The sequence below is a fragment of the Arachis ipaensis genome, chromosome B6 (genome assembly GCF_059453495.1).
Source record: "Arachis ipaensis isolate K30076 ecotype BB chromosome B6, ASM5945349v1, whole genome shotgun sequence".
NCBI classification, from domain to species: domain Eukaryota; kingdom Viridiplantae; phylum Streptophyta; class Magnoliopsida; order Fabales; family Fabaceae; genus Arachis; species Arachis ipaensis.
This window is the reverse complement of record NC_142441.1, coordinates 134,018,870-134,035,204: the sequence shown is the minus strand read 5'-3', so window position 1 is coordinate 134,035,204 and position 16,335 is coordinate 134,018,870. Positions and strand designations below refer to the sequence as shown.

Genomic DNA, 16,335 nt, shown 5'->3' with positions numbered 1-16,335 from the left:
GAACCAGGCCGAGTGAGCAACCTGCAAAATACTCCGATACTAAAGTCATTAGTGCTTTTTGGTGATATGGAACAAGTGTCTTTACCTACTATGTATCCTTCCCTTTATACCTACCCTTTGGGGATGCTGTTTTACCAGCCTCTAATGCTTTTATATCGCGTTACTATTGTCAGGATTTGACGGTTTTGGCTTTAGTGGTATAGTCGTTATGATGTTCCCGGCATTATCTCGTAACATTAGATTCTTACTTAATTGTTAGTCCGTTATGATCTTATTTGCCCAGAACAGTGCCCCCAACTCGGATTCCTAGACCTTGGCTCTTTTGTCAAGGGTATAAGAGTTTATGAAGTTGGGTCTGTTTCTAAATTGGGACTCTGGAAGTTTATTAAAGAAACTGAACATTTTTTTAATTTCTTTTAGAGCAGTTGTAATTCCCTCGTTCTACGAATCGTCAGCCTACTTTTTTATTTCTCTCTCCAACAATAAATGCAACATTAACTTGAATTTAAATAACTTTTTATTTTCACACTACATTCCATTTGCTCTTTCCTCATTTGCCATCACTTCTCATTCTTCAAATTATTTTTCAGTCACAAGCAGTCTCTTTCTTCTCTCGGTGAGCGTCTTTCGCTCAAATTTCTTTTTCGGCCTCATTTTCCATCGTTGTCACATTCTGCCTCATTTTCCATTGCCGTCGCACTCTCTATTGCATTAGGGAGAATTACCAGTACTTTTCAGTGGATTTTTCAAAGGTCTTTGATTAAGGTTAGTGAAGGTTCTTCTTTCTCTTTTCTATGTTTTTACTAGGGAGGATTGCCCCTGTTCTATTTTTCCTCTTCTGGTGATGTTTGTTCAAAGCTTTCCCTCACATTTCTTTATATTTGTTGCCTTTAATTAGGCTCAATGTAGTAGGGGCACCACTATTTCTCCAAAATAGTTGATGATTACTATTTGCTCCCACTCTTCGCAGTTTTCTTTTTGTGTTTGGCTGCTCGTGTTGTGTTTTGAGCTAGTTGTAGCTATAGAATTTATATTTTGTAGGGTTTTCCCCTTCTTTTTTGCTTCAACATAGTGGTGGTAAAGTAGTGGTGGTGCTCCTATAGGTTTTCATGAGAGCGCCAAGAAGAAGGTCATTGTGAGTCGAGGGTGTGGCGGTGCTGCCAATCCGCTGAGACCCTATCCTCCCCTTTTAATGAACAGTAAGCTGGAGGTGGATATTTATTCCTGAGTTTCCAAGGAAGTCAAAGGAACGCCTTCCACAATCACTCAAGAAGAGATGGACAATTTAAAGGAGGCTCAAATCATCGTTGATTCTGACTTAAACAACCTTTATATCTTCTCTATCCCGAGGTTTAGAGATCAGCTATGCCACATAAACAAGCATGTCATACTGTTCAGGATTGGTTGTGGATGTACGAGACTTTATTTTCTCAGATTGGGGTCCACTTACCTTTTACCGATTTTGAAATAAGTCTTCTAGCGCATATTGGATGTGCTCCTTCACAACTCCATCCCAATTCTTAGGCCATTATCCAGGGTTTTGAGCTTTTGTGCTCATTTCTGGATATTGAGCCTGCTCTTAAGATTTTCTTCTACTTTTCACTCCCACTATCCTCTTTAGATCCCAAGGTCGAGGGTTTGTCTCTTTTTGACGCGTCCCTAATAGGAAAATTTTTACTTTGTTTGAGGAGTCCTACCACTGATTCAAAATTTATTTTTTTAAGATTGAAAGGGTAAAGGGCACAACTCCCTCCTTTCTAACTTTGGAGGGTGCCAAAAGATTTAATCTCTATTAGAACTATAATGTCTCCTCACCGAAAATATGAGTTTCCGATGTGAATGCCAAAGAACTCCTTAGTATCAATTTATTAATGATGTTGTGGAATGAGTGTCCTCTAGTTTTGAGGGACATCCTCATAAACGAGCAAGCTGCTCGGAATGCTATTAGTAAGCTTCCTGTCTTTCATATCCTTATTTCTTGCTTTGGTTCATTTTTGGTTTCTCTATCTTATGGATTTCCTTCTACTTTGTTTTCCAGTTGATATAGCTAGGGGACTTGCTGCCATTGCAGAAATGAAGAAAAGATTAACGACCCAACCTCTAATCATGGCTGGTGGTGACAAAATTTCCTCTTCTGCCACTGTTAGCCGTCAACCACAACCCGAAGGGTTGAAGAGAGTGAGGAATGGTAAGGTCTTGAAGTCCACATATTGGAAGGAGACTCTTCCACCAACTCCCCAGCCAGGAAAAAGCTAAAGAATGTTGGAAAAGATGATGTTGCTGCTTCATTCCCTACCTCCTTCAAGCATGTATTGGATAAGGGGTTCTGAGCTCTCGAATTTTTGGATCAGCATTTTATGGACAAGGACACCAGGGGTAGTCTTGCCAAGATGTCTCTGGAGGATACCCTTCCCTGAGTTCAGAGGATGCTCTTGCGCTCTGCGACTTATGTCCGAGACATAGAGGTGGAGATCTCGAGTCTTCGCTCAGAGTTCCTCTCGATGAACAAAATAATTGTTAAGGCAAATACCCAAATTTAGAAGCTAAACAACTCAATTACTGACCTTCAAGGTAAGCAAACTTCCCTAGAGAACAAGGTAAAGGGTTTGAAGGAAGACAAAGCTGCTTCTGAATCAAAAGAAGGAGCACTGAAAAAACAAGTTTCTGAGCAAATGAAGAAAATTAAGGAGCTCGATCTCTCAATTAGAAAGGCTGAACATGCGACTGTTGATGGCATTTTTGATGCTGAGAAGAACATCTTTGACCAAATCAAATTGAAGGCTCTCAACTTGGACGTTTTCGAAGTCGATATCTTTAAGAAGGTGGTGGATGAAAAGGTTGTTTCAATATTATAAGCATGATTTGCAACTTATTTTCCTAAGTATTTTGAACTTGGTAATTGTGAACTGTGGTACTTTTGTGACACCTTCTCCCGTCGTTTCTTTGGGATTTGGCTTTGTGTGTTCTCATTATACTCGGGATTAACTTATGACTGTTAACGTTTTATTGTTTCACTGCTTGCTATATATCCTTCTTCGTTAGATCGTTTTATTTTAAACTCTAGTTTCAGTTCAATTTCAACTTTAAACGAATAAGGGGATATTTAATGCATAACATGAATTTATCATAGGATTCACAAAAGAAATTAATAATTAAAATGCTTATTCGAGGTATACTTATTTGAGGTATAAAGTTGTAAAGAAAGTTCCTTTTGCCAAATACAAGTAGGGCCTCATTAAAATCTAGATTCCTAGGAAAATAGTGCCCTTATTCTACTTAACAAAGAAAAATAAAGGAAAATTTCCAAAAACTTCCAACATTTCCTAAGAATAATACCTTTTCAAATGGGTTGCATTCCAACTTCTCAAAATTTTGGAACCATCCATGGTTTCTAACTTTTATGTGCATTTTTCTAGTGCTTCTTTCACTCTAAAGGGCCCTTTTTAGGTTGGGGGCTAGCTTACCTCGTGTTCCTAGTACTCCGACATCGGCTTGCCTTAGAACTAGATCCCCTGCTTGAAAACTTCTAGGTCGGACCTTTTTATTGTACCTCTTGGTCACCTTTTGCTTCAAAGCTTGCTCTGTTAAATTAGCCATACCCCTGACTTTGTCAATTAGTCCCAAGCTCTCATGAGTTACCGAGGTTCCCAAAAGTATTCTTGGGCTTGGCTTCCCGAGTTCTACCGGAATTATTACCACTTTGCTATAAGTAAGTCTGAAAGGTGTCTCGTTGGTAGTGGAGTGCACTGTAGTTTGGTATGACCACAGCACTGACCACACCTCGTAAGTTCAAGAGCTCAGGTGCTCATCCAATTTTTTCTTCAACCCATTCAAAATCACCTTCTTGGTAGCTTCGGCTTGTTCATTTGCCTGCGAGTATTCCACCGAGACAAATATTTGTCAGATCCCTAAGCATGACACTAATTTTTGAAACCTAGAGTTTGTGAATTGGGTATCATTATCCGTGATAATGGACTCAGGGATTCCAAATCTTGCAATAATTGCTTTCCAAACGAACTTCCAACATTGAGCGGAACTAATACTAGACAGGTGTGTGGCTTCAATCCACTCGGTAAAATAGTCTATAACAACTATAAGATATTTTACCTGGCCGGTCCTTGTGGAAAATGTCCCAATAGGTCCAAGTCCTACTTGGCAAATGGCTATGTCGGGATGACAGATACGAACTCATGGAGAGATGCTTGGTGGAGGTTGCCATGCTGATGACATTTGTCACATTTTTTCACATACTCTATGGCATCTTTGATGAGAGTGGGCCAATAGTATCCGGCTCATATGACATTTTGCCAATGACTTTCCTCCTAAATTATGTCCACAACAACTCTCATGAACCTCCTGCAACACATACATCGTTTTTTGGTCATTTAAACACTTCAATAATGGTTGGGACACTACCCTTCTGTACAGCTATCTATTTATCATGGTATATTTGGCCGCTTTAAGTTGTAATTTTTTTGCTTCCTTAGGATCACTAGGTATGGTCCCGTGTTCTAAGTATGCACAAATCGGGTCCATCCAAGTGTCAAAACTGGATGAACAGAAAGTCGGAACATCGGGCTTTGTCATAATGCGCTTTGTAAGCACCTCCTATATCAGATTACGATTCTCTGTTATGGGCTTAGTGCTTGTGAGTTTGGATAACACATCAGCCCATATATTCTGTTTTCTAGGCACATGCTTGATTAAAAAAGAATCAAAGGATTGTACCTCTTGTTGTACTTTTTTCAAGTACTGTTGCAATAGCGGATTCTGTGCCTGATATTCCCCCTTAACTTGGGAGGTCACTAACTGTGAATTGCTAAATATGGTTACTTTTGTAGCTCTGAAATCCTGAGCCAACGCCAATCCTGCAAGCAAGGTCTCATACTCAGCCTAATTATTTGAGATAGGGAAGTCAAATTTAATAGAGGCTTCGATCACTATGTCATTTTCCTTGGTTAAGATGAGGCCAGCTCCCCCACAATAGACATTGGAAGCTCCTATATCGGTACGTTGGAGTCTGGGTGCGTCATCTCAGCTAGGAAATCAACCATCACTTTAGCCTTAATGGCTGAGCATGGTTCATAGCGCACATCAAATTAAGATAGTTCAATAGACCAACTCATCATCAGACCTGCTAGGTCGGGTTTTTGTAAAATCTTTTTTATTGATTTGTCAGTTCGCACTATTACCAGGTAACTTTGGAAATATTGGCATCACCGACCGGCCGAGGTAAGTAATGCAAAAGTAAGTTTTTCAAATTTTGTATATCGTAGCTCAGGTCCTGAAGAACCTTGCTAACAATGTATACTAGACACTAATGTTTATCCTAATCCTCTAAAACTAAGGCCAAAGCCAAAGTTTATTTGGTTACGGATAAATACAAGAACAAAGGCTGGTCGTGTTCGGGTTTTGCCAAAATAGGAGGAAATGAGAGCAAATTTTTAAAATATTGAAAGGCGGTCTCACACTCATGTCCAAAAAAAGTCAACATCTTTTCTTATCAAATTAAAAAATGGTTTGGCCTTAATCGCGGAATCTCCCAAGAACCTTGATGGTGCAGCCAATCGACTTGTGAGTCTTTGAACCTCTTTAAGATTCCGAGGACTCGACATGTCTAAAATTGCCTGACACTTCTCAGGATTAGCCTCCATGCCCCCTTTGGGTAACCATGAATCCTAAAAATTTATCTCCCCAAACTCTAAATACATACTTTGTTGGATTCAACCTCATCGTGTGAAATTGGAGGCAATAAAAAACTTCCTTCAGGTCATCGATCAGCTCAGAATCTTTGTTTTTATCAGCATATCATTGATTTAGACCTCCATATTCTTCTCAATCTGTTGCTTGAAAATTTTTGCTATTGATGTTTGATATGTTGCCTCTGTATTTTTTAAACCAAAAGGCATTACAGTGTAGTAATAAATCTCCTTAGGGTGATGAAAGCTGTTTTGTCTTCGTCAGATTTATGCATCGGGATTTGATTATATCCACTATAAGCATCTAGGAAGCTTAGTATTCAATATCCCAAGGAGGAGGCAATCATATTGTTTGTGTTAGGTAAAAAAGCAGTGTTTTGGGTAGGCTTTGTTTAAATCTGTATAGTCTATGCACATTCGTCATTTTCCATTAGACTTTTTTACCATTACCACATTTGACAACCATGTTGAATAAGTTAACTCACGGATAAACCTGGCATCCAATAACCCCTGAACTTGGCTTTTAACCTCGGCTGCCATGTCAGGCAAGATCTTCCGACATCGTTGCGCAATCGGCTTAAACTCGAGGTTAATAGCTAGCTGATGGGACATGAATATTGGATCAATTTCGAGCATGTCGGCAGGTTCCTAAGCAAATAAATCTATATTACCTCTCAAGAAATTTTGAAGTTCTGATTTCAAGGGATAAGGTAATTCCTTATTAATCATAGTGTACTTTCTGGCTCATCCCCGATTTGAAATCTCTCCAGCTCTCCATTGGGCTCCGACCTCGATTTCTCTTGGATTCGGGAGTCTAGGTCAATAAGGAACACCCCCGTGGATTCCTTAGCTTTATCCCGGAGTGTAAAGCTAGCCTTATTGCATTTAACTGCAGACACCTAATCTCCTCAAACCGTTACAACCCGATTTTTTGCCGTCAAGAACTTTATGACCAAAAATTTTGTTGAGATGAAAACACATTGATCATTGAGCGTCTTTTTCTCCAAGATTACATTGTAAGCTATAGAATCTTGAAGAACGATGAACTCAGCCTATATTGCCCTTATATTAACACCTTCCTCTATAGTGAAAAGGAGGTCCACATCTCCATCAGGTTTGATATAGTGATCTCCAAGTCTAATAACCCCTAGGAGACGAGGCTTCAAATGTTGATCCTTTAACCACAGGGCATCGAATGCATTTCTGAAGAGAAGGTTTGAATTTGCGACCGTGTCAACGAGGATCCTCTTCATGATGCCATTACCCAACCTGGCAATGATACCAAGGGCTCATCATCATCTGATGTGGCGATTTGGAAATTCTTTGCCGAGAACTATATTGCTGGAATGCTAGTTACTTTGAAAACTTCAGAGGTCGTGACTTTGACGTCCTTTTTTACAGTATTGTTGGATCTCGGCAACCCATTCCTTCCAACAACCACATTGACCACAACCTAAGTTGTGTCTTCTATGTTTTCTGGGGATCTGGAGTTCCTTGGGTTTCTGGTTTCCCGATCTTCGTCCTCGTTACGTCGTCTAGGTGGTCGTACGTGCTGGATGGATTTGGGAAGCTTTCCATCTTTAATTGCTTGTTCCAAAGCATCTTTCAATGCAATTCTCAATCTTGTGACCATAGGATTTGTGGTAATCACAATACTGAGACTTGTTTAATGAGGCTCTGGGTCGAATCTGTCTTGCTTTTGGTAATATACCTCGATGAGAAACTTACTGATATACCTCGGCAAGTAAGGCTACTAAAGGAGTGTAGGAGCAGAACTTTCTGACTCGTGGAGTTGGTAGTTTTGGTTATGAGGTTTGCCCCGAGCTTTTGCCTTTTTGGGGAAATGACGCTAGGTTCTTCCTTTTTGTGGAGACCACCTTTGAAACGTCTTCATCTCGCATGTACTCCAAAGCGATCTGATGAATTTCCTCCATGGACTTTATATCTTTGGAAGTCAGGTGCCTATGGAAGTCTCCTTCCAGCAATCCAGTAATCAAGCACAGACACACGACCTTTGGGGTTTGAGTGTTTACCTCCAAGAGTGTTTTGTTGAATCGGTCCAGGTAATCTTGGATGCTCTCACCTACCCTTTATTCCACCCTAATAGGGAATTGGGTGCTTTTCTTGGGTCCTTCTGGCGGTAAAGTGGGCCAAAAACTTGACCTTAATGTCAACAAAGGAGGAGATCAATCCGAAGGGTAGCGTGTTAAACCACGCCATAGTTGGTCTCGACAAACTGACCAAAAAAACTTTGCATCGAATTGCGTCTTCGACTCCTTCTAAGTTCATCCTTGCCTCAAAGGCATCAATGTGCTCCTAAGGATCCATTTTTCCATAATACTTCAAATCAGTAGGCTTGTCAAAATATTTTAGCAATCGAACCTAAAGAACGTGGGAAGCGAATGGGGTTTGACCCATTATCACGTGTTCTCGAGACTCCCTGTGCCTTTTAGGGCTAGGACTCTTCTGTACAGTTTGTCCTCTTTTAGATTGGGCAGATCATGATTTTTTCGCACCCGCCTATCTGCTTTCTGAGAATCGACACGCCGTCGTGGTTACCTCCTCTCATTTCTTTGATGTTGGGGTGAGCGTGAGCTCTGCCGGTGGTCTCGCGCTTGTTCATGGTTTCCGGGATTGTGCTCTTCGCGTTCCCTGGCTAGACGACTTCAAGAACAAGACTGTCTAGACAATGAGCGCTCAGCCAACCGTTGTTCATGTTCCAATTGGTAGCACTCCAACTCTTGTACCCGATATCGCATTCCCTACATGGCATGGTGATAGTCAGCTCCAAGGCCAGCGAAATGACAAACTTCTGTGTAACGGATTTCTGGGTTAAGGGATCTAGATTTTCATAGTTGGGGGGAGATTCTTCTTGACTTGGTGTAACATTAGTCTCGTATCTGTCCTCCCAGTGTTGGCCCTTCAATGGAGTTTCTAAATTGATTATGGAGTGAATTCGATGTTCGGCCATGATTCTTGGTAAAGTAGGATTTTCCCATACATGGCGCCAAATGTTCATACCTGAGGTGAGTTTACGAACTGGTGAGGTGAGAAGGTCTGAAATCCTGACGTTAGCATGTACAGAACCAGGCCGGGTGGACAACCTGTAAAAGACTCCAATGCTAAAGTCAGTAGTACTTTTTGGTGATATGGAACATGTGTCTTTACCTGCTGCGTATTCTTCTCTTTATACTTGCCCTTTGGGGATGCCGTTTTCCCAGTCTCTACTGCTTTTATGTCGCGTTACTACTTTCAGGATTTGGCAGTTTTGGCTTTAGTGGTACAGTCATTATGACGTTCCCGACATTATTTCGTAACGTCGGATTCTTACTTAATTGTTAGTCCGTTATGATCTTATTTGCCCAGAACAATGCCCAAATCAATTTTGTTCTTTCCAAAATTATTTGTAAATTATCAACAGATTTTCTTTGAATCAATGAGTTCTAATTTTTTAAATTGGTTATGGTTTGAAATTGTGAGAGGAATATAACTTGGTATAGTTATTGATCGTAGTTGTCGGGACGTTATTGTTATCACAGACGTCATAGCTTGAGGGATTGCCAGTGATTTTATGGCATGCTCATTTTCGGGTGGTGGAGTTTGTCGTTAGTTACGTTTGCTGTCGTCGCAGCCGCCGTTGTGGGTTTCTGGGTTTGTTGGAACTTTTTGTTTTTACCAACATTAATACTGCAGAGCAGTGACACAATGATGAAAAAGAAAGAGCAGGAGGTATGTTGAAATAGATGTGGTGGATAGACAACAACTTGAAAGACAGCGTGTAGGTGTGACTGAGGGGGCATTTATTCAATAAATTATAACAGTAGTTAAAATTTAAGATTTTTACATTTTAGATAAAAGAATGAATGGGGATTTAAAAAAAATAAAAATGAAAAGGAGAGTTAAAATAAAATTTTCATAAAGGTTTTTTAAATAAAATATCATGGAGTTTTAAAATTCTAAATAATAAGGGTGTATTATAACCTCCACCATAGACCGTAGTGTTAATATAAGTTTAAGAAAGAAGCTTCTTTGACGTGTATGACCACTTTAGAATATAGTTTGAAATCAATTTCTAAGGCAGGGTTTGTTTTTAGTAAGCTCAAGTGTTTTGAGCTTTTGTGATGAACACAATAAATAATTTATATATAACTCATATAGGGTTTAATAATAATTATTAAATTTTTACCTTTACTACAAATATTTTTAAAATTCATTTAGGGAACCTACATTTGCTACCTTCACTCAGTGACCAAACCCACTAACACACTCTTTACTCTCTTTCTCTTCCCTTTTCACAGAACCCATTGCCATCAACAACAATCCCTACCCACTACCATCAGCCTCTCTTTCTCTTCTCTTTTCACAGAACCCACGTCTACTGCCAATTTATTTGAGAATTTTCTTTTCAACATCAGAGTGTCATCGTGCACCGCATCATTCCGTCGCCGTTCAGCGTTGTCGTTCTCACTGATCAGTGCCGTCGTCCTCAGCAGGTAGTGGTGGCATGTGTCTCAGAGAGCCAGCATCGTCGTCAGCGTCGTGATGCTCGGTCTCCCCCTTCATCACTACACTTCAAGAGTTTCAATGGAGCCTCAACCTCAGGTATAAACTTGTTTCATTTAGCTCATTTTTTATCTCTTTATGTTTTGCTGTATAATTTTGTTTCGTTAAAATCAGTCAATTGTTTTTTTGTTCTACTTATTTCACTCAATTAGTGATTTTATTCGGTTTACTTGGTTGTTTAAAATTTTTGAGTTAGGGTACGGTTAAAAAATTTTGGTATTTGTTTTTATGATTCTGATTTCAATTTCTCGGTTTATGTCTCTTTTTATGATGTTCTATTTTTTATTTGCTATTGGTGTTTGATTTCTGTTCATGATTTCAATTTCTAGGTTTATGTTTCTATTCAAATTTGGTATTTGTTTTTATGATTCTGATTTTAATTTCTGGGTTTATGCTTCTGTTCATGATGTTTTATTTTTTATTTGTTATTGCTGTTTGATTTCTGTTTATGATTTTAATTTCTGGGTTTATGTTTCTATTCAAATTTGGTATTTGTTTTTATGATTCTGATTTCAATTTATGGGTTTATGTCTCTGTTCATGATGTTCTATTTTTATTTGTTATTGCCGTTTGATTTCTAATGATGGGTTCAATTTCTGGGTTTATGTTTCTATTCAATTTTTGTATTTATTTTTATGAATCTTTGTTTTATTTTTTATTTGTTGTTGTTGTTTGATTTTTTTTAGTGTGTTTGTAAATTCATAAATTAGTACTATGATTCCTTTTGAAAATTCAATAGTCATTGGTTAGTTTTACTTATTTGATTATAAATTGTACCTAATTTGTGCTATTTTGTTGGGAAATTAACGTTAGTCACCATAAATTACATGAAGTATCAAATAGTCAAAGACACACAAGTGATGAAAATGCGCATAATGTTAGTGATCATGTGGATGAAGATGCAATTTTTGATGCGGTGGATATGGATCAATATCGCATAAATTCTTGGGAAGATATTGGTAAGATCAATTTCTCAGGTCTATCTATGGAAAATATTTGTCAATTGCACTTTGCTGATCTTGGCTTGGCATTCGAATTTTATAATTCATATGCCAAGACGAGGGGCTTCAGTGTGCGAAAGAGTGGGAGTAGAATAGTTGATGGAAAAGTTAGAGAAAAAGCATATGTTTGTTCTTGTGAAGGGTATAGATTAGAAAAATGGAACCATCTGAAAAATCGAGTTAGGGAGCCAAAACCAGAGACAAGATGTGGTTGTATGAGTAAACTTGATGTTTTCTTCGATGCGGTAACTGAGAGTTGGGTAGTGAGAGATTTTTGTGATGAACACAACCATGAGTTTGTTGTTCTAAAGTTAGCAAGAATGTTAAGATCTCACAAGAAAATGACTGAGCCTGACATTAGTCAAATGAACCATATGAAAGAGGTGGAGATCATCATACCAAACATATTTGGGTCATTAGCTAGCCAGTGTGGTGGGTACGAGAACGTTAATTTTTCAATTAAGGATATGCACAATCAAGTTGCGAAGAAAAGAAGACAATTACCTGATGATTTAACCTCTGCAATGGCTTACCTGGAAACGCTAGCAGCAAGGGATCAAAACTTGTTCTATAGTGTTGAGAAGGGTAGAAAATGAGTGTTTCGGCAAATTTTTTAGTGTGATGGCCGGTGCTAGTTGGACTACGATCTGTTCAGGGATGTGCTAGCATTTGACGCCATATATAAGAAGAATAGATACAGATTGCCGGTGGTAATATTCTTGGGAGTTAACCACCATAATCAAACCGTTGTATTTGGTGCTGCAATACTTTTGAATGAGAGGAAAAGTACATATGTGTGGTTACTAAAACAGCTTCTCATAGCAATGAAGGGAAATACACCGATTTCAATAGTTACGGATGGTCATCCATCGATGGCTATTGCTATTCAAGAAGTGTTTCTGAATGCACATCATAGGTTATGTGCATGGCACTTGATGTGTAATGCAACAAGCAATATTCACAAACCTCAGTTTACGAAAATGTTTACAAAGTTAATGTTAGGTGATTACGAAGTTGGTGTATTCGAACAAAAGTGGGAGGAAATGGTTGGATGCTTTGGAGTGGAAGATCGGGAATGGATAGTAGATATGTGTGGGAAAAGAAACATGTGGGCTACCGCTCATATTTGAGAAAAATTCTTTGCTGGGTTTAGAACGACTTCGAGGTGTGAAAGTCTACATGCTGTCCTCAAAAGATATGTTAAATCACGCCATAATTTGACAGAATTTGTTCAACACTTCCAGCGTTGTTTGAGCTACATGCGGCACAGAGAGGATTTGGCAGACTTTAAATCATCAACTGGACAACCTGTGATGCAGACACATTTCAACAATTAGAAAGGTCAGCAGTTATCATTTATACCCGGCAAATTTTTATGTTGTTCCGTTCAATGCTCCATAAGGCCAGCACATTGAAGGTAATATATGAAAAGGAAACAAGTTCTTGCAAGATTTATCAGGAGTCAAAATTTTACAAGCCTAACATGATATGGCATGTGTCCTTTCACGGAGAACAAGATGAATTTAAATGCTCATGCATGAGAATGGACTCCATAGGTATTCCATGTAGTCATATACTTGCTGTTTTGGGTTTTCTAGACATTGCAGAGCTGCCAAAATCATTAGTGCTGCGAAGATGGACTAGAAAAGCGAAGGAAGGCATTAGTGGATATGATGACATAGGCAGCTTGATGGAGGATTCCTTGGCTATCAGTCGGCGTGCATGTTTGGCACATTGGTGTAAAGAAATTATGAACGAAGGGTGCTTAAAAGGGGATCTATTTAATGAATCACGAGATACATTGGTAAATATACTTTCATGGTAAATATACTTTCATGGATTAGGGCTAATAATCTCGCCACCCATTTTGAAATAAGTTGTTATTCCCTGTTCGAGTTCAAATAATTTCTATTAAAGCATTATTTCCGCATCATTCAAAATTGAAAATTCTAATTTATCAACCACAATAGTTAGAAAAAAACGGAAAATAAAATAAAAAAGAACATTTGACCTTTGGTTTCCTTTGCACGACCAAATTTTGCAGTCCAAAAATAGATAACCGTTTCGATTCTGCGCGTACACGTGCAGTAACTGGCGTGCTTGATGCTCATACTGCTTCTCCACGGGATACTTGTGCATCAATTTCAGAAGTTGATATGTGACGTGGTCATTGCACACATTTGAACGCCTACATACAAAATGCGGGCATTATAAATTGATCCCTTTTACAATAATATACAATTGCATATGGATGTGCAATAATTTTACCTCAACTATATTCTGGAACCTGGTTCTCCTTTCACCAGGTCCAGGGAACCATGGCTTTAATATTGGTTTCGCCCTCCCTTTTCCATTTGGCTGGGGTGACATTTTTTGACATTTCATAGAGGGATTGCTCCGATGGACAGCAACTTTGCGTAGATCTTGGCAGGTTATAGTTGTTCGATCTAGTTCTATGACATCATCCTCATCATCTGACACATCAAGACATATATTTTGATCCACATCCATATTAAATATTAACTTGGGTCACTCTTTTTGTGATTTTTCATACTTTTGCATGTCTTATAAAGGGTGGCGATAGGATTGGTCTTACTGTTTTTCAGACGTCTTTCACTCTCTTTCAACTCAGGATTGACATAAATGGAATACTATTGTTAGCTCTTTTGATGTCTTGCAGGTAACAGATACAACATAGGTAATTTAAAATACAAATGCATTGAAACTTAAAAATAGGACACAAATATTTGTTGGTCTTACATACCTCTAAATCAGCCATAACTCTTCTCTCAAAGGAGTTCATCAGAATACTTGGTGGTGCACACGAGTCGGGTAAACTGAACCAATAATGATAATAATAAGATATAATTCAACTAATAATAGTAGCAAAAATAACAACGAAAGTATAATTGAGTGTAGCCTTTACCCATGGCTATTATTGGTTGCCATTGATCAGAGCAATTCTCCTTCTAGGTTTTTTTTCTCTGAACAGACTCTTTTCTTGCAAGATCCCGTCACATACACTCCTTTAATCCATTGATATCATCTCTACGAATTTTTTTCAATATCAGTAGAGATATGACATAATCGGTCCATTAATAGAAATTGATTTGATTTCTTAACTGTAGATTTTCTTTTCGATTTATTTTTCAAAATATTCTCTAATTAAGGTAATCAATCAATAAAAGAAGAATGTGAATGCATGATTAAAGGAGATGAGAAGTTGTAATTACCTGACAGCGCGTGCACCATGACGATGATGAGTTGCTGCATCGTCATCGCCATCTCCCACGCTGGCCATCTCCATGGTTGCGGTGCTTTCCATTTCCCCTTCTGTTCTCGCATCAACTATTATAGATCTTGGGCATGATCTATTTTGTCTTCACATTTTTTAAGTTTCTTTCCTGAGACTTGAAACATCTCATATGATTAAGTCTTGGAAAGAGCAAATAAATGTCTCTCGTTGTTATCTCGACAAAGCTACAAAGAGGATGAAGAAATAGACAGATAAGAAGAGGAGGTATGCAAGCTATCAAGTGAGAGATAAGGTAATGATTAAACTTGTTTCACAATAATTCAAAGCCTTTCATAAGGTTTATAAGGATTTGATCTGCAAATATGAAGGGCCATTTGAGATCATTGGGTGTGTTAGGAAGGTTACTTACAAAGTACAACTCTCTCTCTCTATCAAGATCCATCCAGTCTTCTATGTAAGTATGCTGGAACTATATCATGGAGACCAAGAGGAACTGAGCAGAGGTAACTTGAAACGGACTCCACCCGTGGTAATTAGATCATTCGATAAAGAGATAAAAAAAATCCTAGTTAATCGAGTTGTGCGGCAAAGAGGAGTACCACCAAGTATCCAATATTTGATCAAGTGAAAGTGACTCCCAATAATAGAGGCTAATAAGGAAGCTTGTGAAGATCTATGACAATTCTAAGAACACTTAGAGCGCTATTATGCACAGAACGTAACGAAAACGTCTATGCAATAAGTGAGGGAGAATGTCATGGTAACTTTTAGGACGTTACATTTAACAGTATTTGTATAATATTTTAAAGTGTTTGAGATTGCTCTCGATGATTTTGAAATATTTTAGAATGTCCTAAAAGATCCTTAAATGTCTTAGAAAATTCTGAAAGACTAAAAAATTATAAAATATTATAGAAGAGTGTGGATATATATAGAAATATAAATAGTAGTATAGAATAATCTAAATATATTTAAGGTTTAATTACTCTGTTGGTCCCTATAGTTTTGCGAAATTTTCAATTAGGTCCCTATACTTTTTTTCCTTTTAATTGAGTCCTTGCACCAAATTTTTTTTTAATTGAGTCCCTACACTTTTTTTTTCCTTTTATTTAGGTCTCTATATCAATTCTTTTTTTTTTTAGTTGGGTCCCTATAAAATTAAGCCAATTACTACTAAGATGGACATAATTGAAAAAAAAAATTAGTGCAGGGATCCAATTAAAAAGAAAAAAAGTATAGGGACCTAATTAAAAATTTCACGAAACTATAGGGACCAACAGAGTAATTAAACCGATATTTAAAAAATATGATAAATAAGATATTTGTAATAAAAATTTTGAACACTTGATTTAAACCATTAATTATATTTCATTATAACCGTCTATTAAAAAATTAAATGACTATAAATAGGAGACTAGAGTTAAAATTCGAATATAAAATTAATTTATAACAAACATTTAAATAATATGACGTTCTTTCCACTTTTTTTTCTTAGTCTATTGATAAATATTTATTCGAGTAAAGTGATAATTAGGTCTTTGAGGATTTCGCATTTGGACAAGTGAGACCCTGAGAAAAAAAAGTAACAATTAGATCCTCCAGAAAATGAAACATGAACACGTTACATCTTTCTGTTAGTAAGACTAATGGCGTCTCTGACGTAGACTGTTAATGTGATTGAGGTGCCCGTTAACTGCCACATTGGAATTACTCTAAATGATGAGGATAAATTGGTCCTTTTATGTTATTTGATTTTAACATGTCCCAAAGCCTAATTGTCTGAAATCCCCAATTATTCACCCTCAAACAAAATCTT

General features: G+C 37.8%; 1 pseudogene; it reads left to right on the top strand.

Annotated features, from left to right (window-relative positions):
- The first annotated feature begins 8,775 nt into the window (after positions 1–8,775).
- On the top strand, positions 8,776–13,425 carry LOC148562813 (protein FAR1-RELATED SEQUENCE 5-like; annotated as a pseudogene).
- Positions 13,426–16,335: the final 2,910 nt, after the last annotated feature.